At 43.9% G+C, this 7464-nt stretch overlaps 1 long non-coding RNA gene across 1 annotated transcript; it reads left to right on the top strand.

Annotated features, from left to right (window-relative positions):
• The first annotated feature begins 1869 nt into the window (after positions 1–1869).
• On the top strand, positions 1870–4581 carry LOC307221016. Its single transcript, XR_013841283.1, has 2 exons — positions 1870–2005; positions 4083–4581. It is a non-coding gene; the product is annotated as an uncharacterized lncRNA (long non-coding RNA).
• The last annotated feature ends 2883 nt before the right edge of the window (positions 4582–7464 follow it).

The following is a 7464-nucleotide window of genomic DNA, read 5'->3' as shown; positions in this document are numbered from 1 at the left end:
CTGAGTCCCTAGTGTCAAGGCTCTGCTACCCACTGAGTGGATCACAGGATATACAGCCCTCAACAATCTTTTTCATCAAAACAATTGCTAATGTAACACAAGGGGCACATTTCTGGAACTCTGCTAAAATCCTTCGGCTTTGTACTAATTAAAAAACTAGTGAAAGTTATTCTGAGTATTCTGACAGTGAATCTAACCCAACAAAGTTGGCATGTGGCAGGGAGCAAAGGCAGCAAAAGGTCTGAAGGCCAAAAAAACCCCCTGTAGACTCTGATGCATACAATGAAAAAATTGGAGCAGTCTTGGCCACTGACTGGTCAGCAGCCTTAAAGCCCATTAGAAGAAAAGCAAACTATAAGTGTAATCCAAAATCAAGCATTTCAAAACCTTATAGATTTCAATGGGATGAAGCTAAGGGCACACTTAACTCTCCCAGTGAAACCAGGGTCACTTAAAAGCATGTTTAACTTTGACTGGCTAAGACAGAACATTTCACTTTTTCTCTAGGAGGTACAAGCTCTGTTAATCTCTAAAATAATTAATACATGTGCTAAGCTTCCTGGCATGATCCAACATTCAATTTGGTTGAAAAGAGTGAAAAAGTGATATGGTAGCAAAATGTCCCTATCTTGTCGGTATGGGTGGCACAAATGACATCCATGAAAGGTTTAATTTGCATTATAATGAAACTTTTTCCTGCCTGCCTAAAAATCATATTATACATGTGGAATACATCCGTCAAAGACAACCTGAGCACCTATAAATTGTAACCTTAAGTTCTGCTTTGGAGAATTGCCTTTGGTTAAGACAGAAATGGGCAATCACTGTAGTTGTCTAAAATATCCGAATCAAGCAATCTGTTGATTTAAATAATTATTGTTTACCGCCATACTTAAAAATCCTATTGATGTAACTGCGACAAAGATTGCTCATTGATGCTGAAAATTGCATTAGCAAGGTCCTTTCATACACCAAAAACAAAACAGCCCATAGATTTTATTCTTGGTGTGATGATAGTGATAGGCTTGATTCAGACTTGGCAGCATGGTATTTTGTTCCCATATGATAGAGTTGGGCCGTGGGATGGCCATGATTATTATTTTTTAAGCAAACTCTATCTATAGGTGAAAACATACGAAAAACGATTGAATCAATCTTGCTAGGCACAGAGACACTATAAATCAATGTACCAGTGATATGTCGTCGTCTTCTTCGGTGATCACTTGTAGCCGAGTAAGATTGTCTTCCATGAACACTGTCTTAGCAGTGAGTCCGTAAGTGACTATGGAGGCCAATTCTGGATCCCTACGTCCTTCCACAGTGGGGATATAGTTTTCTGGGCAGGAGTTGATCACGGTGAGGGTTTGCCATTTCTCCTTTTCACCCATGACACCTTTGGTAAAGGCTGTTCTCCAACTGGAGCGCTCACAGGCCAATGTTTCCCAGTTGTCAGTGTTTATACTACATCTTTAAAGATTTGCCTTGAGAAAGTCTTTAAACCTCTTTTGTTGACCACCAGCATTATGCTTTCCATTCTTGAGTTGGGAATAGAGTAGTTGCTTTGGGAGACAGTAATCAGGCATCCAAACAACATGACCAGTCAAATGAAGTTGATGTTGAAGAATCATTGCTTCAACACTGGTGATGTTTGGTTCTTCCAGTACACTGGCATTAGTTCGCTTGTCTTTCCAAGTGATGTGTAAAAAATTTTGGAGACATCGTTGGTGGAATCTTTCAAGGAGTTGGAGATGGTGTTTACCGGTGATATGTAGGCACACTGCTTACAAACCCATAAAGTGCTAATATCAGAGTCAACATGAGTGGAACTCTAAAATATTGAAATGGAAAATTCAGCCTCTGAGCTCAGGGAGGAGGATGAGCTGGAGCTTGTCCCAAGTGGTGGTTGAGGCTGTGAGGGAGCATCCCGTTGCTATCCATGACTTGTCTGTGGCCGCTGCTGCCAGCCTTCTTCCTTGGGCAGCTTGCAGTGGATTCTGGAGAGCAGGTAAGGAGGAGGAGAGGCTGCCACACCAAGGCCCAGCTCCATATGACGCACCAGCTCTGATGGACAGGCAGAGGGCAGGGCCACCCTGGGCAGAAGGAAAGAGGGAGTGTAGACCAAGGAGCCTTGTGTGTGTATGTAAAGGTATATGGACCCCTGACCATTAGGTCCAGTCGTGGCTGACTCTGGGGTTGTGGCGCTCATCTTGCTTTACTGGCCAAGGGAGCCGGCATACAGCTTCTGGGTCATGTGGCCAGCATGACTAAGCTGCTTCTGGCAAACCAGAGCAGCGCACGGAAACACCGTTTACCTTCCCACCAGAGTGGTACCTATTTATCTATTTGCACTTTGACATGCTTTTGAACTGCTAGGTTGGCAGGAGCAGAGACCAAGCAACGTGAGCTCACCCCATCACGGGGATTCGAACCGCCGACCTTCTGATCAGCAAGTCCTAGGCTCTGTGGTTTAACCCACAGCGCCACCTGTGTCCCATATATGTGTGTGTGTGTGTGTGTGTGTGTGTGTGTGTTGTGCATCCATGCTTTGTTCAATTTTGCCCCTTTCTAAAATATATATTTTTGGTGTGTGTTTTTCTTTTTGTAAATCTGCCAAAGAATAAAACAAAATAAAATCAGGATTAAGGTGTTTTCTCAGGACAATGGAGGGTATGGGTCCCATTGATGAAGTGGTGATGGCACTTGCCCTTCTTCTGATAGGAAATGCTCTGCAGGAGGGGGACAAAAATGAGGGCTCAAGGAAGGTCAGTTGGGGGGGGGATGTCCCTATTTTCATCTGAAGACTGTTGGAGGGAATGCCATTACCATTTCCATGTTTCCATGGCATGTAGTTGGAATGGCTTCGAAGTAGGAATGGCTTCAAAGGCAGTTGAAGGACTCAATTCTTGGCTTTTACAGGAATCGCCGCAAGGTCCTGCTTTTTTGATGGAAGAATCAGTGCCACGATAGCAGGTTTTGTTGCCAAATTATACCGCACATCTCACTAGTTAACTTAATTAGGAACAGAACAGCTGAAACATAGCTTGACCAAATCCACCAAACAAATTTATATGTGCATGTTTGGCAGGTGGGAATTGCACGTGAAATCCTCCCTGGCAGTCTAGGGACAAAAGATAATATTTGTTTTTCTTCTGGAAAATCAAGACAAGCCTTCATGTGGGAAGATAATCCCCCTGATTCTGGCTCGGAGGGTGGCTTGTCTGCCTCTTTGCCTTGGGAGCTGTATTCTGCAAAACCCATGTGTGATGCAGATGTCCAGACGGACTTAAGATAGCCGTTTCTTGGCCTCCTCCTCTTCATTAAGAGCACTGAATGCAAATGAATTAATTAGCACATTCCAGTGAATGTGCTTCATTTATCAGGAGGAAGAAAAATGGCCGAGTGATAATCAAATGGTTTAAGAGTTAATTGAATACAGAAATCCTGGATGCAAATGATGTGAGCTCAACTTGGCTTAACAGGCATCTTAAGTTTTAGCTATGCTGCTGCAGTTTTTTTTTTTGTTTTTTTTTTTGTCTCCTGTTGAAAGAGGGGGTGTTAAGAGGGAGGGAGAAGAACGTTTGCCAGGAGGGGTGTGTGTCAAAATTTGTTCCTTTCTAGATCTCAGCAATCCAGCAGGATTTGTCTGCCACTCAGGTTCTTTAAGATAAATATGACCTAACAGCCCTAAATTTGCATTTCAAAGTGTAATTTTGTCCAATCGTATTCATAAGTGGTATACTTGATTGCGGTGATACTGTAGGTTATGATAACTGGCTGCCCAGTTCAGGTCTTGGGATATAACAATGCTCTCATTGCTAAACTACAGAATGATATACTGCAATGTTCACTGTGTGTTGTCTTGCCAAATGAACTAGCCAAACATAAAGAAATAAAAACAACTCAGTCTATAATATCATTACATAAACCACATGAGTTGATGGAGGAAGCCGGTCATACTCTTTGACTGAAACAGTTTATTTAGTAAAATAAAGTTGACAATTGACAAGCAAGTCTTTCCATAAAACCAAATCTGAGAATTCCACTCCTCCGTCTAATTAGCTGTTACTAATTTCTATTTTCAGGCTGCAACCAAAGAGGCCACAATGAAAAAAGGGAAGCAGTGAGCTCATAAAGTATATTTTCGTCTCCATCTTCAAAAAGGGGCAACAGTGCCATAAGTGGATCTGTGTCAACAGCTGCCCTATTGGAGCTCATGAAAACCTTCTTTCAAAAATTCATCAATTGCTAGGCAAGTCCTCACTATATATATATATATTAGCCCCCCTACATACCTTCCAACAATTTGGGTTGGCATTATGAGTTATCCTGCTCGGAGTGTGAGGAGTAGGTGCCACCCGTCAATCAAAATAAAGCCACTCTCTTTAAATCTTGCTGATGAGGAATGAAATAGAGCTTTCTCACTCTTTCCCCCACCTGACATCATTGACCTGGATGCTGTTGTGGTGTGTTCACAGATGCAGACATGCATAGCGACTGAGATCCAGAAAACTGCATTCTTTGCTTCTCTGAAAGCATTCCTCCTGTGTCCAATTATCTTTTTAAAAATTATTATTCTCTTGGTTCTGGCGTTTCTTCCTTGCATCATCTAGTCTCTTGCTCATCTTCTCAGTAGGCGATGCTACAGAAGCAATATGCATCCAGGTAGCTACCAGTAATGGGACTAAAGGGTTAAGAAAGGAAGAGGAGAAATCCAAATGCTGTTAAGAACTAATCTGAGGGGAGGTTACCTCTTCAAGGCAATTTCCTCACTATGGCAACCACAAACACATCCCCACCTCTGACACCAGTGCATGCCACCGAACTAGTGGTAGCAAAAATTGTTACTTTAGGCAACACTTCTGTATATTTGCCTGCTATCTGGCAACTTCCCAGCCTCCTCAATTCAGTGGCTTCTCTCTTGTTTGCCCATGTCACTGGATCTTGCCGTAGCAGTGATACCCCGACTTTTCTTTGTTTTCCCACAGTGGAGTACTGGCTTGCCGGCAGTATATTTTGAGAGACACACAGTGCACTAAAGAAGCTTTTTTCAAGATGGATGAATGGCACATTTTCCCCTGTTTAAATAGGTTGGCCTTAGAAGCATTCTGTGTGTGCCAGTCTGAGCTTGTCCCTGAAAGGCTGTTGCTAATCTGAAAAGTCACATCTGCTGTGGCAAAATATATGAAAATTGCTAAGATGCCAGCGAACACTTCATTTTTTTAACTCCTCGATAGCCTTGCGACACAGGAGGCGGAGGGTCAGTGGTGGGACTTCTTGACTTGCTGTATAATTATGACAGAGAGACATAGTAATTTAGCTTGCTTTTAACCTCTTCTCATGAGTGGTTAGAACAATGGTTTCCCAAGTATCCATGAACTTCTCAATGTCATGTAATTCCTCTCGCTGAAGAATCAAGGCCACCCATTAAGCTACTTGTCAGAAGATTGCATTTTCAAGGGCTGAGATTGATTTGTCCCCCCAAATTCCCCTCAGATTTATCTCTGAAAACCCCAGTGCTGAAAAGTATCCAACGCTTGTGTGAGATCAAACATTGGCCAACTATTTCGTAAGTGGACATCTGTGTTCGATATCGCGTGAGACTAGATACTTGACTGATAATTCAATTTTGGTTTTTGAGAAGTGGTATGCCATTGCAGTTCATACCCGACAGCATTTGATGGTTGGCAGGCATTTAAGTCACAATTGAAACTCCGTGGATAGAAATGGCAGGCCAAATGGGACAACCCCTGCTGCTCCCCTGGGGAGCAGGGGAAATGCCTCTTTGCTACCCCAGTTACCATGCTGGTGCAGTGGAGACCCAGATCAGGCCTATTGCCATCATGTGATGACCACAAGATTGATGTAGGACCCATGGGGGCTGCGTGCATTGAGCTGGCTACTGTTAGGGGAGATAACAGCACTGGGCTGCTCCTTTGTGGTAAGCTGCCTCACTAGCAGATCCCAACAGAGGGATACCTCTTCCACTTCATCTCACCTGCTCTTCCTTGTGCCCCACAACTCAGAAAATTGGGAGTTTTGATAGCTCTACTTGTCTTTGACAGATCTATGGTGATTAGCATGATACGGCAGCACATGGGATTATTTAACAGTACTTTGACAAACCTAGCAGTTCCTGCCAACCTAGCAGTTGCCGTGCTTTCGAAGTGCAAGTAGATAAATAGGTACCGCTCTGGCGGGAAGGTAAATGGCTTTTCCATGCACTGCTCTGGTTCACCAGAAGCGGCTTAGTCATGCTGGCCACATGACGCGGAAGCTGTACACCGGCTTCCTTGGCCAGTAAAGCGATATGAGCGCCGCAACCTCAGAGTCGGCCAAGACTGGACCTAATGGTCAGGGGTCCCTTTACCTTTACCTTTACTTTGACAAAGGGCACCATATGAACTTTCATATATGATGCCAGCCAAATTAACCTAGAGGTGCCAGGACTTCAGGCCACTCAGATTTTGGATTGCAAGTTAAAACTCCACATTTAAAACACACATTTGAAACGTTGCATTGAGAATAAAGAGTACCCAAATAAGATATTTTGAAAAACACCAATGACCCTCTGAGCTTCAGCTCTAGAGCCGGTTTCTTATGATGCACCAGAAAAGCTACGCCGACTGTTTTACTTGCCCCTGGTGCATGTTAATTAAGTGTATTCCTCCCCACCCCCCAAAAGTATGTTTGTCACTTTTGTCTCCCCCAAGGTCACATTCTTTGGGCAACCTTTAGGGTACTGTATACCAGTGGTGGTTGGGGCAAATGTAGGCAGAGATGTGATTCTGACCTTTGTCTTGTAGGCTGTGTTCCAGCTTTGCAAAAGCCAGAGAGTTCTATGCTCTCGCATCTCTTCACCCTCCACCCAACCGGGCGAGAGGCATTAGCATAGCTCAAGGGCAGAGAAGAGCTGCTACTGCTGGTGGCGAGCTGATGTCATGGAGAACCACGAGACCCAGGGACAGTTCCAAGGGTCAGATAAGAGAAGCTTGCATGGCTGCATTTGGCCTCTGGGATTGATAGCCTCTTTCTCCCCTGGCTTAAGTGCCCCACATGTTTTATCCCTTTGGATGCAGATAGCCATAAATAGTTGGTGCAGAAGGCAAACAAGTGTCATCCTTTCATAGCATATTGAAGAGTTTGCTGTGCAATTAAACAGCCTTGGCTCTTTTGCACTATTCAGGCAGGATTCCTGACTGCAGGGAGTTAAACACACTTAGAAAGTCAGCTTTGGACCATTTCATGCATGAAGGTCTGAAGTGGAACCAGGATGCATAGGAACATGGGGTTGGGGACACAGCTTACTTACATGGACACGATCGTTTCCCCTCTGCAGCTAAAGCACTCACCCGTTCCCTCAAATGCCTGGATGGGGTTTTTGCTTTGAAGGAAACCAGAGTGGCTTGCGAGGGAAAATAAACTTCTTGTGGGTGCAGTTATTTGGCTACTGAACGAATATAAAAG

Source organism: Podarcis cretensis, assembly GCF_951804945.1.
Source record: "Podarcis cretensis genome assembly, chromosome: 7".
NCBI classification, from domain to species: domain Eukaryota; kingdom Metazoa; phylum Chordata; class Lepidosauria; order Squamata; family Lacertidae; genus Podarcis; species Podarcis cretensis.
Note: the sequence above shows the minus strand (reverse complement) of the source record. Positions and strands in the feature narration are given on the sequence as shown.